Source organism: Amblyraja radiata, chromosome 12 (assembly GCF_010909765.2).
Source record: "Amblyraja radiata isolate CabotCenter1 chromosome 12, sAmbRad1.1.pri, whole genome shotgun sequence".
In the NCBI taxonomy this organism is placed as follows: domain Eukaryota; kingdom Metazoa; phylum Chordata; class Chondrichthyes; order Rajiformes; family Rajidae; genus Amblyraja; species Amblyraja radiata.
In genome coordinates, this window is record NC_045967.1 from 3,346,227 (window position 1) to 3,362,497 (window position 16,271).

At 45.2% G+C, this 16,271-nt stretch overlaps 1 long non-coding RNA gene across 1 annotated transcript; it reads right to left on the reverse strand.

Annotated features, from left to right (window-relative positions):
* Positions 1 to 10,496: 10,496 nt before the first annotated feature.
* On the reverse strand, positions 10,497 to 11,393 carry LOC116979365. The gene is made up of 3 exons (XR_004413681.1): positions 11,029 to 11,393; positions 10,806 to 10,809; positions 10,497 to 10,707 (listed from the first exon to the last, which is right to left on the reverse strand). It is a non-coding gene; the product is annotated as an uncharacterized LOC116979365 (long non-coding RNA).
* Positions 11,394 to 16,271: the final 4,878 nt, after the last annotated feature.

Here is a 16,271-nt window from a genome sequence, read left to right on the forward strand (position 1 = left end):
AACGGCACGTAAGCTCGGGAAGACTCGTGAAGATTTTTCAACATGTCGAAAAATGTCCATGAGAGCCCCGAGTACTAAAGAGCGGCCATTACCATAAACCTCCAAATTCGAATCAGGGCAAACTCGGGGAGTATAAAGCCCCAGATGTTGGACGTGAGTCAGTCACTCTGGAAGATCGTGAGTGAGAGTCCATACTGTGATTCTAAGATCAACAGAACTGTGAGTCTACTAAACTGTGAGTCTACTGAACTGTGAGTCTACAATGTGCGAGCAATAAATGATTTGTTACCCCAGTATGTGTTTGCAATGAATGATAATTTGTTGACCCTTAATGTGCTTGCAATAAATGATTTGTTACCCTGCAATGTGGTTGCAATAAATGATGATTGGTTAGCCCTTAATGTGCTTGCAATAAATGCTTTATTAGCCCCCACTGTGCTTGCAATGAATTAAGATTGGTTAACCCTTAATGTGCTTGCAATAAACGATGTGTTAGCTAGCAATGTGCTTGCAATGAATGATGATTTGTTAACCCTTAATGTCCTTGCAATAAATGATTTGTTAGCCCTTAATGTGCTTGCAATAAATGATTTGCTACCCCACTATGTGGTTGCAATAAATGATGATTGGTTAGCCCTTAATGTGCTTGCAATAAATGCTTTGTTACCCCGCTATGTTTGGAAGGTATAAATGCTTTTTTTGCCCCCACTATGTTTGGAAGGAATAAATGATTTGTTAGTCCCCCACTTGTTTGGAAGGAATAAATGTTTTGTTAGCCCCCACGGTGTTTGGAAGGAATAAATAATTTAGTTGCCCCCACTGTGTTTGAAAGGAATACATGCTTTGTTAGCCCCCACTGTGTTTGGAAGGATGAAATGCTTTGTTAGCCCCCAATGTATTTGGAAGGAATAAATGCTTTGTTAGCCCCAACTGTGTTTGGAAGGAAGAAATGATTTGTTAGCCCCCACTGTGTTTAGTCCAAAGGCCCCGCTCATTCCGTAAATTCTGCTTAGTGGAGAGGTCGCGCTGATTGATTGCGTAAGTTCCGCCAAGTGCAGAGGTCAAGCTGATTGCGGAAGTGCCGCTCACTGCGGAAGTCACACTCAGTGGAGAGGCCGCACTCAGCCGTGTGAATAGATTCGAGAGTTTCACTGTCATATATACGGTGTGTGTGTGTGTGTGTATGTGTGTGTGACTATGTGTGTGAGGTGGAGGTTGTGCGTGTGTGTGTGTGACTATGTGTGTGAGGTGGAGGTTGTGCGTGTGTGTGTGTATGTGTGAGGTGGAGGTTGTGCGTGTGTGTGTGTGTGTGTGTATGTGTGAGGTGGAGGTTGTGTGTGTGTGAGGTGGAGGGCGTGCGCGTGTGTGTGTGTGTGTGAGGTGGAGGGCGTGCGTGTGTGTGTGTGTGTGTGTGTGGTTGGCCCTGCACTCACTGTGCTTGACTTGACTTGCTTTGGAATGTAATAGATTGGATTGTTGGCCCTGCCCTCACTGTGCTTGACTGCACTTGACTGCACTTGACTGCACTTGACTTGACTTGGAATGGATTGGATTGTTGGCCCTGCACTCACTGGACTGGACTGGACTTGACTGGACTTGACTGGACTTGACTGGACTTGACATGACATGGATTGGATTGGAAGCCCTGTATGCACTGTACATGACTTGACTTAACTTGAAATGGAATAGATTGGATTGTTGGCCCTGCGCTCTGCTTGATCCAACGGTCCCGCTCACTCCGGAAGTCCCGCTCACTCCGAAAGTCCCGCTCAGTGTAGAGGCTGCGCTCTGCCGCGTGAGTAGATTCAAGAGAGTTTTACTGTCATAAATATGTCGTGAGTGTGTGTGAGATGGAGGGGCATTTTGGCCCAAAAGTCCTGTGCCAGGCTAGGAAAAGTCCAGAAATAGTGCCTTTCACTGAGATTTCACAGATTTTTTTCCTTTAAAAAAAAGTCCTTTCATCCCACCAGGCCTGTACTAGCCCAGGAGGAGTCCCTTCAGCCCATCAGTAAGTATTCCCCCTGTAAGTATTAAACCCCACCCCAGTATTTTTCTCCCTCCCTTCATTGGCTCCCTGTGAGATCCACTCCAGATTAGACATTCCTCCTTCATTGCTGTGATCTGCAGGGAAAGATGAAAATGTCTAAAATTAATTCTCCACCCTCTCCCCCTTCTCTCTCTCACAGTCTCTCACTTGTTTTGGGCAGAATTTCTGGGAGTTTCTGAGCTGCCAGCCCAACAGCCCTGAGTAACTGAGCTGCCAGTCCATCAGGCCTGAGTGACTGAGCTGCCAGCCAACCAGGCCTGAGTGACTGAGCTGCCAGGCCTGAGTGACTGAGCTGCCAGCCCAAGAATCCATTCAGCCCACAATGTCCATACTAGCCCTCTGGAAATCAGTCCCTTCAGCCCACAACACCCATACTAGCGCTCCAGAAAGCTTCCCCCTTCCCCCCCCCCCCGTACTGGACACCAATATTGTAATTGGTGGAGAGGTGAAATATTGCATTGGGGGACCAGCCCTCCCGTGTGAACATCGGACCCAACGGGTCCCACTTAGTCTAGTATAATACTAAAAGGCTCATCTTGTTTGCATGTGTGCGTGTGTGTATATGTGATTCTGAAACTACGGCAAAACAGTAAACGATAGCGCTACAATTTATGGCCCACATTGTCCTGTTGTAAGGTGTGGCAAGTTTCGTTCAGATTGATGGTATATTTTACAAGTTATTCACATTTTAACCTTTACAAAAACCACTTTGCCAAAAATTACTTTCACTTGCACTGTCCGTTATGACGTCACAATGGGGTCCCGAATCTCATTTACATAAAAAGTTGCTATTTATTTTTTTAAATACGTTTTATTCAAATTCCTCCGTATTCATTCACAATGACATCACAAAGGGATCTGAGACACATTTACATACAACACGATTTTCAAAAAAAGTCTATTTTAATCAAATTCTTGGGGGGAGGTTTCATTTAGAAAAAAACATTGCAATATTCATGGGCGGTGGGGGGGAGGGGGATATGGGAGAGGCTTCATTTACAAAATAAATCGTAACTTTCATTGTGTGGGCTGGGATAGGGGGGAGGTGAGGAGTGGGGGAGCAGGGGGATCAAGAGAGAGGAGGGGTAGGGAGGGAAGTTTGCTGATGACACTGTGGTGGTGGGCCTGATCTCAGACAACGATGAGAAGGCCTACCGGGAGGAGATGGCTGATCTAGCACTCTGGTGCCAGGATAACAGCCTCCTCTTGAACATCAAAAAAACGAAGGAGCTGATCGTGGACTTTAGGAGGGCACATCATCCGAGGACGTACACACCAATGAGGATAAATGGGGATCCTGTGGATAGGGTGAGCTGTTTTAAATATCTGGGAGTCCACATCTCTGAGGATAGGCGGTAGGCGGCGCGACTCTCGTCAGCAGCGGCCTCTGCAGTCCGTCTGTGTTTTTATTATTTTATGTCTATGTTTTTATGTAGTTTTTGTTATTTTTTATTGGGGTATGTGTGTGGGGGGGTGGGGGTGGTGTGGGGGGGGTTGGGGGTAACTTTTAAATCTCTCCCTGCACGGGAGACCCGACCTTTTCTTTGTCGGGTCTCCGTTGTCGTTGGGGCTGCAATGAGGAGCGGCCTCCAACAGGAAGACCGGGGGCTCTGGTGCCGACTACTCACCTCACCGTCGCGGAGCTGGCCGAGTCCAGAGCGGGTGGAGCTGTGGTGGACGCTGCTGCGGCCCGACCCCCGGAGATTCGGTGGCTGCAACTGCGGGTTTGGCGGGCGGCACCGGGAGCCCGCGGGTCCCTGGAGGGAGACCGTTTTTCGGGGCTTCCGCAGCGGCGACTTCTCCCGCCCGAGTTGCGGGGTTGAAGAGCACCTGGAGCGGGGCCTTACACCATCACCCCGCGCGGCTTGGAATGGCTGCGGGCTGCAAGCGCACGCCGGGGGCTCTAACACCAAGACCCGGTGTGCGACCTTGCATCACCCGGCGTGGCTTTAATGGCTACGGGACAATCGCCATCGCCCGCCGGGGGCTTTGACTTTGACTCTGACATCGGGGGGGAGAGTGCAGTGGAGAGAGAAGTTTTTTTGGCCTTCCATCACAGCAATGTGATGGATGTTTATGTAAATTATGTTGTGTCTTGGGTCTATTTGTTTGTAATGTATGGCTGCAGAAACGGCATTTCGTTTGGACCTCAAGGGGTCCAAATGACAATAAATTGAATTGTATTGTATGACATGGACATCACACGCCGCAGCACTCGTGAGTAAGGCAAGGCAGCGCCTTTACCACCTCAGGCAATTGAGGAAATTCAGAGTGCCTCCGAGGATCCTCCAGTGCTTCTACGCAGCGGCTGTGGAAAGCATCTTGTCCGGAAATATTACCATCTGGTTTGGGAATTGCTCTGCCCAGGACAAGAAGGCTCTGCAGAGAGTAGTGCGTTCGGCCGAACGCACTATGGGAACTTCACTCGCCCCCCTGCAGGAACTATACATCATGAGGTGCAACTCCAGAGCCAATAAAATCATGGGAGACCCCTTCCACCCCTGCAACGGACTGTTCCAGCTGCTACGGTCAGGCAAACGCCTCCATTGCCATGCTGTGAGAACGGAGAGGTTGAGAAGGAGTTTCTTCCCAGAGGCCATTCGGACTGTAAACTCCTATCTCACCAGGGACTAACTTTACTGAACGTTTTTCCTTCCAATATTTAATATGTAAAAGAATATGTGTGTGTTTATGATTGTGTTTATAGTTTGTCTGGTTGTTTGTCTTTTTGCACAAAGTCCGCGAGCATTGCCACTTCTCATTTCACTGCACATCTCGTATGTGTATGTGACGAATAAACTTGACTTGACTTGACTTGACTTGAAGAGGGAGGGGAAAGTGGGGGGCGTGAGGGTGAATAGGGTGGAGTGTGGGTAGAGGGAGAGGAGGGGGGAGTGGGAGAGGTAGGGATTAGGGGATAGAGGGAGAGGAGGGCAGTGGGGGGAGGTGGATTGGGGGAGGTGAGGAGTGGTGGAGCAGGGAGATAGAGAGGAGTGGGGAAGGGAGAGGGGTTATGGAGGGAAGGAAGGAGTGATTGAGGGTAGGGAAAAGGAAAGGGAGGGAGTGCTGGGGGATGATGCAAATGGAGGAAAATGGGGTAGGACGAGGGATGGTGAGGAGCAGTTGTGGAAGGGTTGCCATGACTCGCGTCACAACAGGAACCTGTCAACCGCGTCTGCACAGCTGGGGGCTATGGGTAAGTGGTTGAATATTGTGTTTGATCCAGCTCTCAAACCATCGGAACGTCTAATCAAATAGATAGCAGATCATCATTGTATTGTGTAGGAAGCAACTGCAGATGCTGCTGTACAGCGAAGATAGACACAAAATGCTGGAGTATGTTGATGCACATAAGTGCCACAGGAATTATGCTATATATTCTCACTTGTGTTTTATTTTTGTTCACTGGGGAAACAAGATTAAGATGACCAACAAAACTCAGCATAACATTATAAATTAACAAAGCAAAATTGTTATTTTAATGGTGTGGAGATGGAAAGCTAAAGGGCCTGTCCCACTGTACGAGGTAATTCAAGAGTTCTCCCGAGTTTCCCCTGATTCAAACTCGGAGAGTTACGGTAATAGCCGCTCGTAGGTACTCGAGGCTCTTGTGGACATTTTTCAACGTGTTGAAAAATTTTCATGAGCTTACCGCGTTCTCCGAGTACCTGCCGTTAGCGTTACGAGCCGCTAACAGACGTCCCGAGCTCCGACGTACCCGTAACGTACATTCTACGTACTTACTACGAGTTTGATTTTTTTTTTAAACTCGGGAGAGCTCTTGAATTACCTCGTACAGTGGGACAGCCCCTTAAGGTAATAAAATGCATTTTACTTCTATGGATTGACAATTGAGTGCAAAATGCTGAGCAATTGGAAAGAAACATCAGCATTTTAGATCTCATCCAGAGATTTTTTTTGAAGTGATTATATTGTTTTATTAGTTATTCAGAGAAAAAATGTTCTGTTTACTGATGAAGTAAATGGAAAAGAAATTAATGATCTATTTGGAAAATTTGGTCTTTATTTAATCCTTTTACATTCTATTGCAATAAGAGTGATACGGGAAGGAATACTGTAATGCCCACATGACAATTATATGTTTGTAGTTCCCTCTCTCTAGCAATATTGCTTGTAAAACCAACACATTCAACACATACAAATTTGCAGCCTTGACAAGGTAGATGCAGAACAGACATTTCCCTTAGCTGGTTTCTCTTGCACCATGGTGAATGGTTTCAAAAATAAGAGATCAGCGATTCAGTACAGAGATGAGAAGATATTTCTTCACCCATAGGGTGATGTATCTTTGGAATTCTGAATTCAACATATCCTCAGTTGCTGAGCATATTCACACTAGGGATCTTTAGATTTTTGGATATTAAGTGAAGCAAAGTATTTGGAGTTAGTGTAGGAAAATGGCACAAGTAAAAGACGGCGATGACCTATTACATAGAAACATAGAAAATAGGTGCAGGAGTAGGCCATTCGGCCCTTCGAGCCTGCACCGCCATTCGATATGATCATGGCTAATCATCCAACTCAGTATTCTGTACCTGCCTTCTCTCCATACCCCCTGATCCCTTTAGCCACAAGGGCCACATCTAACTCCCTCTTAAATATAGCCAATGAACTGGCCTCAACTACCTTCTGCGGGAGAGAATTCCACAGATTCACCACTCTCTGTGTGAAAAAAGTTTTCCTCATCTCGGTCCTAAAAGATTTCCCCTTTATCCTTAAACTGTGACCCCTTGTTCTGGACTTCCCCAACATCGGGAACAATCTTCCTGCATCTAGCCTGTCCAACCCCTTAAGAATTTTGTACATTTCTATAAGATCCCCCCTCAATCTTCTAAATTCTAGCGAGTACAAACCGAGTCTATCCAGTCTTTCTTCATATGAAAGTCCTGACATCCCAGGAATCAGTCTGGTGAACCTTCTCTGTACTCCCTCTATGGCAAGAATGTCTTTCCTCAGATTAGGAGACCAAAACTGTACGCAATATTGAATTGCAGAACAGTCATGAAGTGTCTATTCCTGCTATTTTTTGTATTCTTACTGCACTATAGCAACCTAAAGACTGAAACTCTTATTAATATTAATAAACAAAAGTAACTGATTTTCACCTCTGAACTGCTCCAAAAACATTAGCTGAAAAAAATTCCACCTCTCCGTGGACCCACAGATGGGTTTAAATTGCACCATGACAACTGAGAAATTTACAATAAAACTCCTATAACAGGGCTGCCAACATTGGGTGAGAGTTGGGAGTGAGAGATTGCGAGAGACCAAGCCTGAGAAAGCATAGTGACTGGGGGGGGGGGGGGGGGGGGGTACGGAACATTTGCATTTTTCAGCTTGAAATTGTGCAATATGGTGCATACTGTAGCGAGTCTTTTAACTTACACTTGAATGCAATATATATGCTTTAAATTGGATTGGAGCGTTTTTGAAAGGGGGTGGCTGTGCGATCACTTATCACTGGCCTTGGGGGTACCCGTTGAGGCAGTGGAGCAACCGAGTGGGGAGAGGGTGTGGAAGAAGGGTATCCCCCCTCTCAGGGTAGGAACTTTTTGAAATTTGATGTATTAAAATCATGTTTTAGTGCACTGTAGAAGTATGATTTCAATGTTTTTTGTATGAAGTGTTTTTAAGAGGTAACTTTTTAAGGGGTAACTTTATCCACACAAAGGGTGATGGGTGTATGGAACAAGCTGCCAGAGGAGGTAGTTGAGGCAGGGACCATCCCAACATTTAAGACAAAGTTAGACTGATACATGGAAAGGACAGGTTTGGATGTATGGACCAAATGCAGGTAGCGTAACTGGGCAAGTTGCACCGAAGGGCCTGTTTTCACACTGTATCACTCTATGACTACATTATACCTCCACCATGCATGAATGCTTCACAATCAAGTGATCGAGTTTTATTGCCATATACTCAAGCATAGAAACATAGAAAATAGGTGCAGGAATAGGCCATCGGCCCTTCGAGCCAGCACTGCCATTCAATATGATCATGGCTATTCATCTAAAATCAGTACCCCTTTCTTGTTTTTTCCCCATATCCCTTGATGTCGGTAGCCCCAAGAACTAAATGTAACTCTCTCTTGAAAACATCCAGTGAATTGGCCTGCACTGCCTTCTGTGGCAGAGAAGTCCACAGATTCACAACTCTCTGCGTGAAGAAAGTTTGTTCTCATCTCAGTCCAAACTGGCCCCCCCTTTACTCTTAAACCCATGGTTCTGAACGCCCCCAACATCGGGAACATTTTTCCTGCAGTTACAATAAGTGAAAATCTAGCAGGCAAGCAGGATGCTTTCACCAACCACCCCCATTTGAAGTCCACTATCTTCCACCGTATCTACCCAGTGCTTGATACTTACTTCCAGCAGCCACTGGTTGTCCTCCAGGATGCACCAAGACGCGGCCTGATCTATGCCGGTCACCTGGGCGAATTCGGCACAGAGACTCTCACGGCAGCGGCGCAACGCTTCAACGCCTCCGACCGCCCGGGACTCTTGCACTGAGGCTGCTCCATGGCCGGAGCTGCAGTGAGCGACTCGCCAGCCCGGAAAACACTCGCCAGCCCCGCTCCCCGTCCGCATCTGTCCCCGCCGCTGCTTCTGCTTCCAACACCCGCGGCCCATGCCCTCTCTCCTCTCTCTGTCCCCCTCTCTCCCTACCTCTCTTTCTCTCCCCTCTCTCTCCCTCCCACCTCACTCTCATCCCTTTCTCATCCTTTTCTCTCTCCCCTCTCTCTCCCCCTCTCTCTCTCCTATCAACCCCCTCTCTCTCACCCTCTATCTCTCCCCTCCCCCTCTCTTTCACCTCTCCTCTCCTCTCACCCCCTCTCCTCCCTCACTCTCTCCCCTCCCGTCTCCCTCTTCTCACTCTCTCCCCTTCCCTCTCTCCCCCTCTTTCTCTCCTCTCTTCCCCCTCTCTCCCTCCCAACTCACTCTCCCCCCCTCTTGTCCTCTCTCCTCTCCCCCTCTCTTTCTTCTCTCTCCCCCTCTTCTCTCTCTCCCCCTCTCTCTCCTCCTCTCTCCCCCTCGCTTCCCCCTCTTTCTCCCTCCCTCTCTATCTCTCCCTCTCCACACACTCTCCCTCCTCTCTCTCTCCTCTCACCTCTCTCCCCCCTCTCTCTCTCACCTCCTCTCTCTCCCCCATTTCTCTCCCCCATTTCTCTCTCACCTCACTCCCCCCCTGGCTCTCTCTCCACTCTCTCCTCTGTCTCTATCTCCTCTTTCTCTTTGCCCCCCCATCTCTCTCTTTCCCCCGTTTCTCTTTCCCCCTCTCCCTCTTCCCCCTCTTTTACCACCCCTCTCCCATTCTCTCCTACCCTCTCACCCCACTCTCTTCCCCACCCCCTCCCCCTCACTCTCCCCCCTCTCTCCCCTACCTCTCTCCCCCCCCTCCCTCTCCCCTCTCTCTCCCCCCCCCTCTCCCCTCTCCCCCCCCCTCCCTCTCCCCTCTCTCTCCCCCCCTCTCCCTCTCTCCATTCCCTGTCTCTCCCCTCTCTCTCTCTCCACCTCCCTTTGAGAGTCTGTCCCTTCGGCACAGAGACTCTCGCGGCAGCGGCGCAACGCTTCCGACGCCCCCGACGGCACTGGGGCTGCTCCATGGCCCGAGCTGCAGCGAGCGACTCGCCAGCCCCGCAAAACACTCAACAGCCCCGCAAACACTCGCAGCCTGGCAAACACTCACCAGTCCCGGCTCCCCGCATCTGTTCCTGCCGCTGGGTCTGCTCCCATCCCTATCTCAGCCCCGGCTCTCCAACACCCGCGGACCATGCAGTTTATCCGAGTTTTGAAATTTTCGTTGATCACAGAATTTCTCACCACAGAGCGTGCAAAATTTCTGATCAGCGTGAGAGTTTGCTTGAGGGTGTGATTCTCACGCTCAAAGCGTGAGAGTTGGCAGCCCTGCTATAATCTGGTATTAGACCACTGGTACTAGACTGGCAGATTTGTTAGACGATTTCATATTGCTCCTATCAATATTACATTTGTAATACACGTTTAAAATAATATTTCACAATACTGTACTATAAGAAAGCTTCCAGTAAGCCTGGTGTGTTTAAAGGGAGCATTAGAAACCAGGCACTGGTGAGGTTAAAGAGAGCCTAGGAAACAGGACCAAATTAAAAATTTAAACTTCAGAATGTTTAAAAGGAGCACGGGAAATAGTAAGTGTGTGGTTAAAGGGAGCCTGGGCTCTGGTGAGTTTAAAGACAGCACAGGAAACAGGGTTCTCAAAAGTTTAAAGGGAGCATATGAAGCAAGGCCTAATGACCAATGGGATTTTTGAACATTGGGATAGCAGAATATTGCAACTTTTACTATAAATTCAATTACAGAAATTCAGAACATAGATCAAGCTGCATTAATAGCAACGACAAAGCTGGTAAATTATTGTACAAAACCATTCACCGATGTACTTTGCTGATAAAATTCTGCTGCTCTTACCAGGTCTGGTCTATAGGTCACTCTAAACCCAAAGTAATGTTATTGATTCCTCTGAAATATCCTCGTAGGACACTCATTCAGGACAACAGGCCTTTATGAATAAGTTAAGACTAACAATAAAATTTAAAAAATCACTTGAAAGGTACAAGTGGTGCCTAAAATGTGGTGACTTGTGTACTAAATCAGTGTGGCCTACTATAACCATATAACCATATAACAATTACAGCACGGAAACAGGCCATCTCGGCCCTACAAGTCCGCGCCGAACAATTTTTTTCCCTTAGTCCCACCTGCCTGCACTCATACCATAACCCTCCATTCCCTTCTCATCCATATGCCTATCCAATTTATTCTTAAATGATACCAACGAACCTGCTGCCACCACTTCCACTGGAAGCTCATTCCACACCGCTACCACTCTCTGAGTAAAGAAGTTCCCCCTCATGTTACCCCTAAACTTCTGTCCCTTAATTCTGAAGTCATGTCCTCTTGTTTGAATCTTCCCTATTGTACTATCTTACACTTAGTACAATTATGCCTAATGTATAGTAGATTGTTACTGAACAACATGTAAAAAAGGAATTTCACTGTACCTAGGTACATGTGACAATAAAGCGCAATTGAACCATTCATGGGCAACTAATGATGGTCAATAACTGCAGCTTGATCTATTCATTAACGGCTGTTATTGACAATTGCCAATGATACTCACATTAACCTGAATTAAAAAAGGACGCAGAGTTGTGGAACAGTCATAGTGGACATTCCTTGATCTCATTATTCTCCAACCAGTAAAATGAATTGCAAAATAATTCAGTCAGCTACCATTTGGTGACTAATTGACTCAATACCCGTGATAGACAAAAATGCTGGAGTAACTCCAGCTGGACAGGCAGCATCTCTGGAGAGAAGGAATGGGAGACGTTTCAGGTCGAGACCCTTCTTCAGACTGAAGAAGGGTCTCCACCCAAAACATCATCCATTGTTTTCCTCCAGAGATGCTGTCTGTCCCACCGAGTTACTCCAGCTTTTTGTGTCTATCTTGAGTTTAAACCAGCATCTGAAGTTCCTTCCTACACACTTTGATAATCTTCTCCATTTGACACACCAACTGAACCCTTGCTGAATCTCAATTAATCAACACCAAATGAGAGTTAATGGCAGGGTAAATTTAGCTCAAAAATAATTTTGCTTCCAAATACATTGAAACCCAAAATACATGATGCTGTAGATGCCATACTTTGTTAAGAACACCATTTTCTAAAGGCAGCCCGTAAATAATAAATCTCCAGAATTGAATGTGTTTTTTTTTACTTCAGTGCAACTTCTTATGCTTAATAAAATTAAATAGCTGAAATTAATTGAATACCCACTACATAGCCAACTTGAAGCTCTTGTGAGCCAGTTTTAATTTGTACTGATGGGTGTTTTCGGAACAAGCTAGAGTGAATACATGGGGACCACCTTATTTCTAGTTATTACGTTCTAATCTAAGATACCTGCAGTGTACGAAAACATGAGTCATCACTCCGAAGATTAATGCACTCAACACACAAAGATTGCAAAAGCTGAATTAAAATGTCTTTATCATTACAAGTGAGCTCTCTGGGATTCCCAAACTTGCATTCCCAAGAAGTAGACAGAAGAAACTGCAGATGCTAGAATCTTGAGCAAAATACACAAATTAGAATAACTCAGCGGGTCAGGCAGGTTACTTGAGCACTTTTTGTTTTTTGTATTCCCAAGAGCTGGAAAGGCATAATACATACTGAAGTAAACAGGTTTTGGCACTCAATTGAATGACTCCTCACATGTCCACTATCCACCTAATCCTACCAGCTATTTTTCATTCCTTTGCTCTCTCATTTATTTAATTTTCTATTGTTTGTATTGTCAATTTTTTCACAGCTATTGCTAGTCCATCACTTTGTGGCCCCTCTGAGATTTTTTTCTTTTATTTCCCCTTCATACTAACTAGAGTTTCTTTGACAAATACATATTTTTTGGCTTCTAGCCTACACTACCCATTGATTAACTAAGACACGATCAGATATCCTGTTTATTTGCTAACGTACTCAGATTCTGTTACGGATGGCACAGAGAGGCAGTAGTAGAGTTGTTGTATTACAGCTCTGGAGACCCGGGTTCGATCCTGACTATGGGTGCTGTCTGTACGGAAATTATACATTCTCCCTGTGACTGCGTGGATTTTATCCAGGTGCTCCGGTTTCCTCCTACATCCCAAAGACGTGCTGGTTCGTAGGTTTATTGGCTTCTGAAAATTGTCCCTAGTGTGTAGGATAGAATTAGTGTTTGGATGATTGCTGGGTGGCGAAGACTCAGTGGGTCAAAGGGCCTGTTTCCACATGTGTCTCTAAACTAAACTAAATAAACTAAACATTACAATAACACTCCACATTTTTAAAAGTATTCTATACATTTACATTCTTTCTTAATGTTAGCTATATAAACAAGTAAGGTTAAAAGCATAGAACAAATCAACATAAGCCTATAATCTTGAAATCATTTGTCATTTAAAATGACTTAGATGAAGGAACGAAAGAGATATTTGCAAAGTTTGGTGAAGATGAAAACAATAGGTAGGAAAGTAATTTTTGGAAAGGATAGAGGCTATTCAATGAATAGAAATCAATAATGAGAGAACATTATTCCAAGGGAATTGGAAGAATTATAGAAGGGAGATCTTTTTCCATACCCATCCAGAAGACCTGAAACAATGGTTGAGGCAAAAACCTTTACATGTAACTGGCACCTGAAGGAATTTATGGAGTGCTGTAACTTATGAGTCTAGACAGAGAATTGGGAAATGCCAAGTCTTTTTCTTGGTGAAGGGCCAAATGACTTCATTCTGTGGCTACTTGAAACAGGTCTTAAGGCTAATACATTCCAAAGGGTGAAAATAAAAACAAGACTTTGTTTCTCATATCGTGCACAAAGCCATGTTTCACATTAGTATTTCCAAAAGATCTTTCAGCCCAACTGCAGGAGGTACTCTTTTGTCTACTTTTTCCTCAACTGGATTTCCTCCTACTATCCTGGAGCCCAAAAAATGCGAATACAGAACCAATTGACTTTAATTTTCAAGTTAGCATAGCATATTCACTGGACACATTGCAGTGTACCATAGAATGGAAATGCAAAAATGCTTTTCACAGCACCTTTATTCAGTCCACAACCACGACCCAGAGCTTCCAGTTGCCACTCGTTTATTTTGCCTCATTCCAGCTGACCCAGCTTTGGCAAACAAGAACATCACTCACTATATGTTTATCAACAGAATTACCGAGTAATTTGGAAGAAAATCAATAATTGAAACCTGGATTAAAATGGACAGGATTTTGCTTCCAAATTCCTTTGGTAATGTCATAAAACTTATGCATTGCACCAAGTCTCTCCAGCCTTCCACCACATCACAGACGTTTCTTTCATCCCCACCCTCATTATTCCCTGCATCTTGTAATCTGTATTAACATTTCTATTAACAAGCTGCCAGAGTTAGTTGAGGCAGGGACTATCCCAATGTTTAAGAAACAGTTCGACAGGTACATGGATAGGACAGGTTTGGAGGGATATGGATCAAATGCAGGCAGGTGGGACTAGTGTAGCTGGGAGATGTTGGCCAGTGTGGGCAAGTTGGGTTGAAGGGGCTGTTTCCACACTGTATCACTCTATGATATAAGGTCATCAAGTTTGAATGATAAACACTTAACTCCATAGGCACTACCTAAAAGGATCTAGAATAGTAGTGAGGCACAGGTGCGCAGCAGTGAAGTTGCTGCCTTACAAAGTTCAATCTTGACTACGGGTGCTGTCTGTACAGCTTGTACGTTCTCCCTGGGACTGCGTGGGTTTTCTCTGGGTGCTCAAGTTTCCTCCCACATCCCGAAGGCCTGCAGGTTGAAGGTTAATTGGCTTCTGTAAATTGCCCCAAATTTGTAGGAAAGAACTAGTGTATGGGTGATCGCTGGTCGACACAAACACAGTGGGCTGAAGGGCCTGTTTCCATGCTGTACCTTTAAGAAAAAGTACATCACAATTTGCTGAGTATTTATAGCATTAGCTTTTAAATCACATTGTCATCAACATAAAACTCAGATAATCCAATACACATTGGACTTTGTTGGTACAATGCCAGATTTTCAAGCCTACTGGATGTTATTTAACATGTCAACATTTCATGTTACCAGCATGTTTGATTTTTGGTGATCCAGATAAACGGAAAGGGGGCAGCAAAACTGGGACTCCAGTGAGTACAAAGTGAGCATCAGTAACATTCTAATCAGCAATACAGCACGGAAATAGACCCTTTGACCCAACTCATCCATGCAGATCAAGTTGCCCCATCTAAGCAAGTGTCTTTGAAATGCCATTATAGCATCTGTCTCAACTACCTCCTCTGGCAGTTCGTTCTTTATACCCAACACGCTGATAGTAAAATGTTGCCCCTTACGTTAAACATACGGCCTCTTGTTTATGATTCCTCAACTTTGGGTAAAAGACTGTGCATTCACCCTGTCTATTCCCCTTCGGATTCTATTAATCTCTAGATCACCCCTCAGTTTCCTGCACTCCAATAAAGTCATTGCCTACCCAATCTCTCCCTATAGCTAGCAACACCCTTGTATGTCTTCTTTGTATTCTTTCAGGCTTAATGATATCCTTCCTATAGCAGGGGGTGACCAAAACTGAAAACAGTACTCCAAGTGTGGCCTGAACAACACCTTGTATAACTGTAATATAAGATCCCAACATCTATACTCAATATGCTGATTAATAAAGGCCAATGTACCAAAAGCCTTTGTGACCACCCTACCTGTGATGCCTTTTTTCAGGGAACTATAACCCTTTGTCCTACAACACTCCCCATAGCCCTACCATTTACTGTGAAGATCCTGCCCTGGTTTGACTTACCAAAATGCAACACCTCACTTACAGGCATTAAACTCTATTAGCCATTCCTCAGCCCACTTGATAAAGAGCCTGCTGAAATTTTAGAAAACCATATTCACTAACTACAATACTACCCACTTCAGTCAGCTGCAAACTTATCAATCATGCCTTGTATATTTGCTTCCGATATGGGAAGTCTTAGTCATACAGCACGGAAACAGACCATTTGACCCCCAATGTCCACACACACACACACTAGTGAGCACCTATCCATACTAATCTCATCTTCCTGCACTTGACAAGCAGCCTTCAATGCCTCGGCATATAAACATTTGTCTATTTACGTCAGGTGCCAAAACTTTATGACTATTGAATAGTCAGGTAGTGTACTACAAGTTTTACTATAGTTTACTTTTGTATTTAAAACTACAGTGCCCGCCAGTGTTTGGGACAAAGACCCGATTATTTGCCTCTGTCTCCACAATTTGAGATTTGTAATAGAAAAAAAAAAAATTCACATGTGGTTAAAGTGCACATTGTCAGATTTTAATAAAGGCCATTTTTATACATTTCGGTTTCACTATGTAGAAATTACAGTTGTGTTTATACATTGTCCTCCCATTTCAGGGCACCATGTTTGGGACACATGGCTTCACGCGTGTTTGTAATTGCTCAGGTGTGTTTAAATGCCTCCTTAATGCAGGAAAAAGAGTGGAAATCGTTATCAATATATGGGGGGGGGACACAGTTTATTGGTGGCCGCACGTGCATGCGCACACACGCGAAGCTTCGGCCGTGGGCCCGGTGGACGATAACATCTGGTTGGTGACCGACTCCGAACTCCA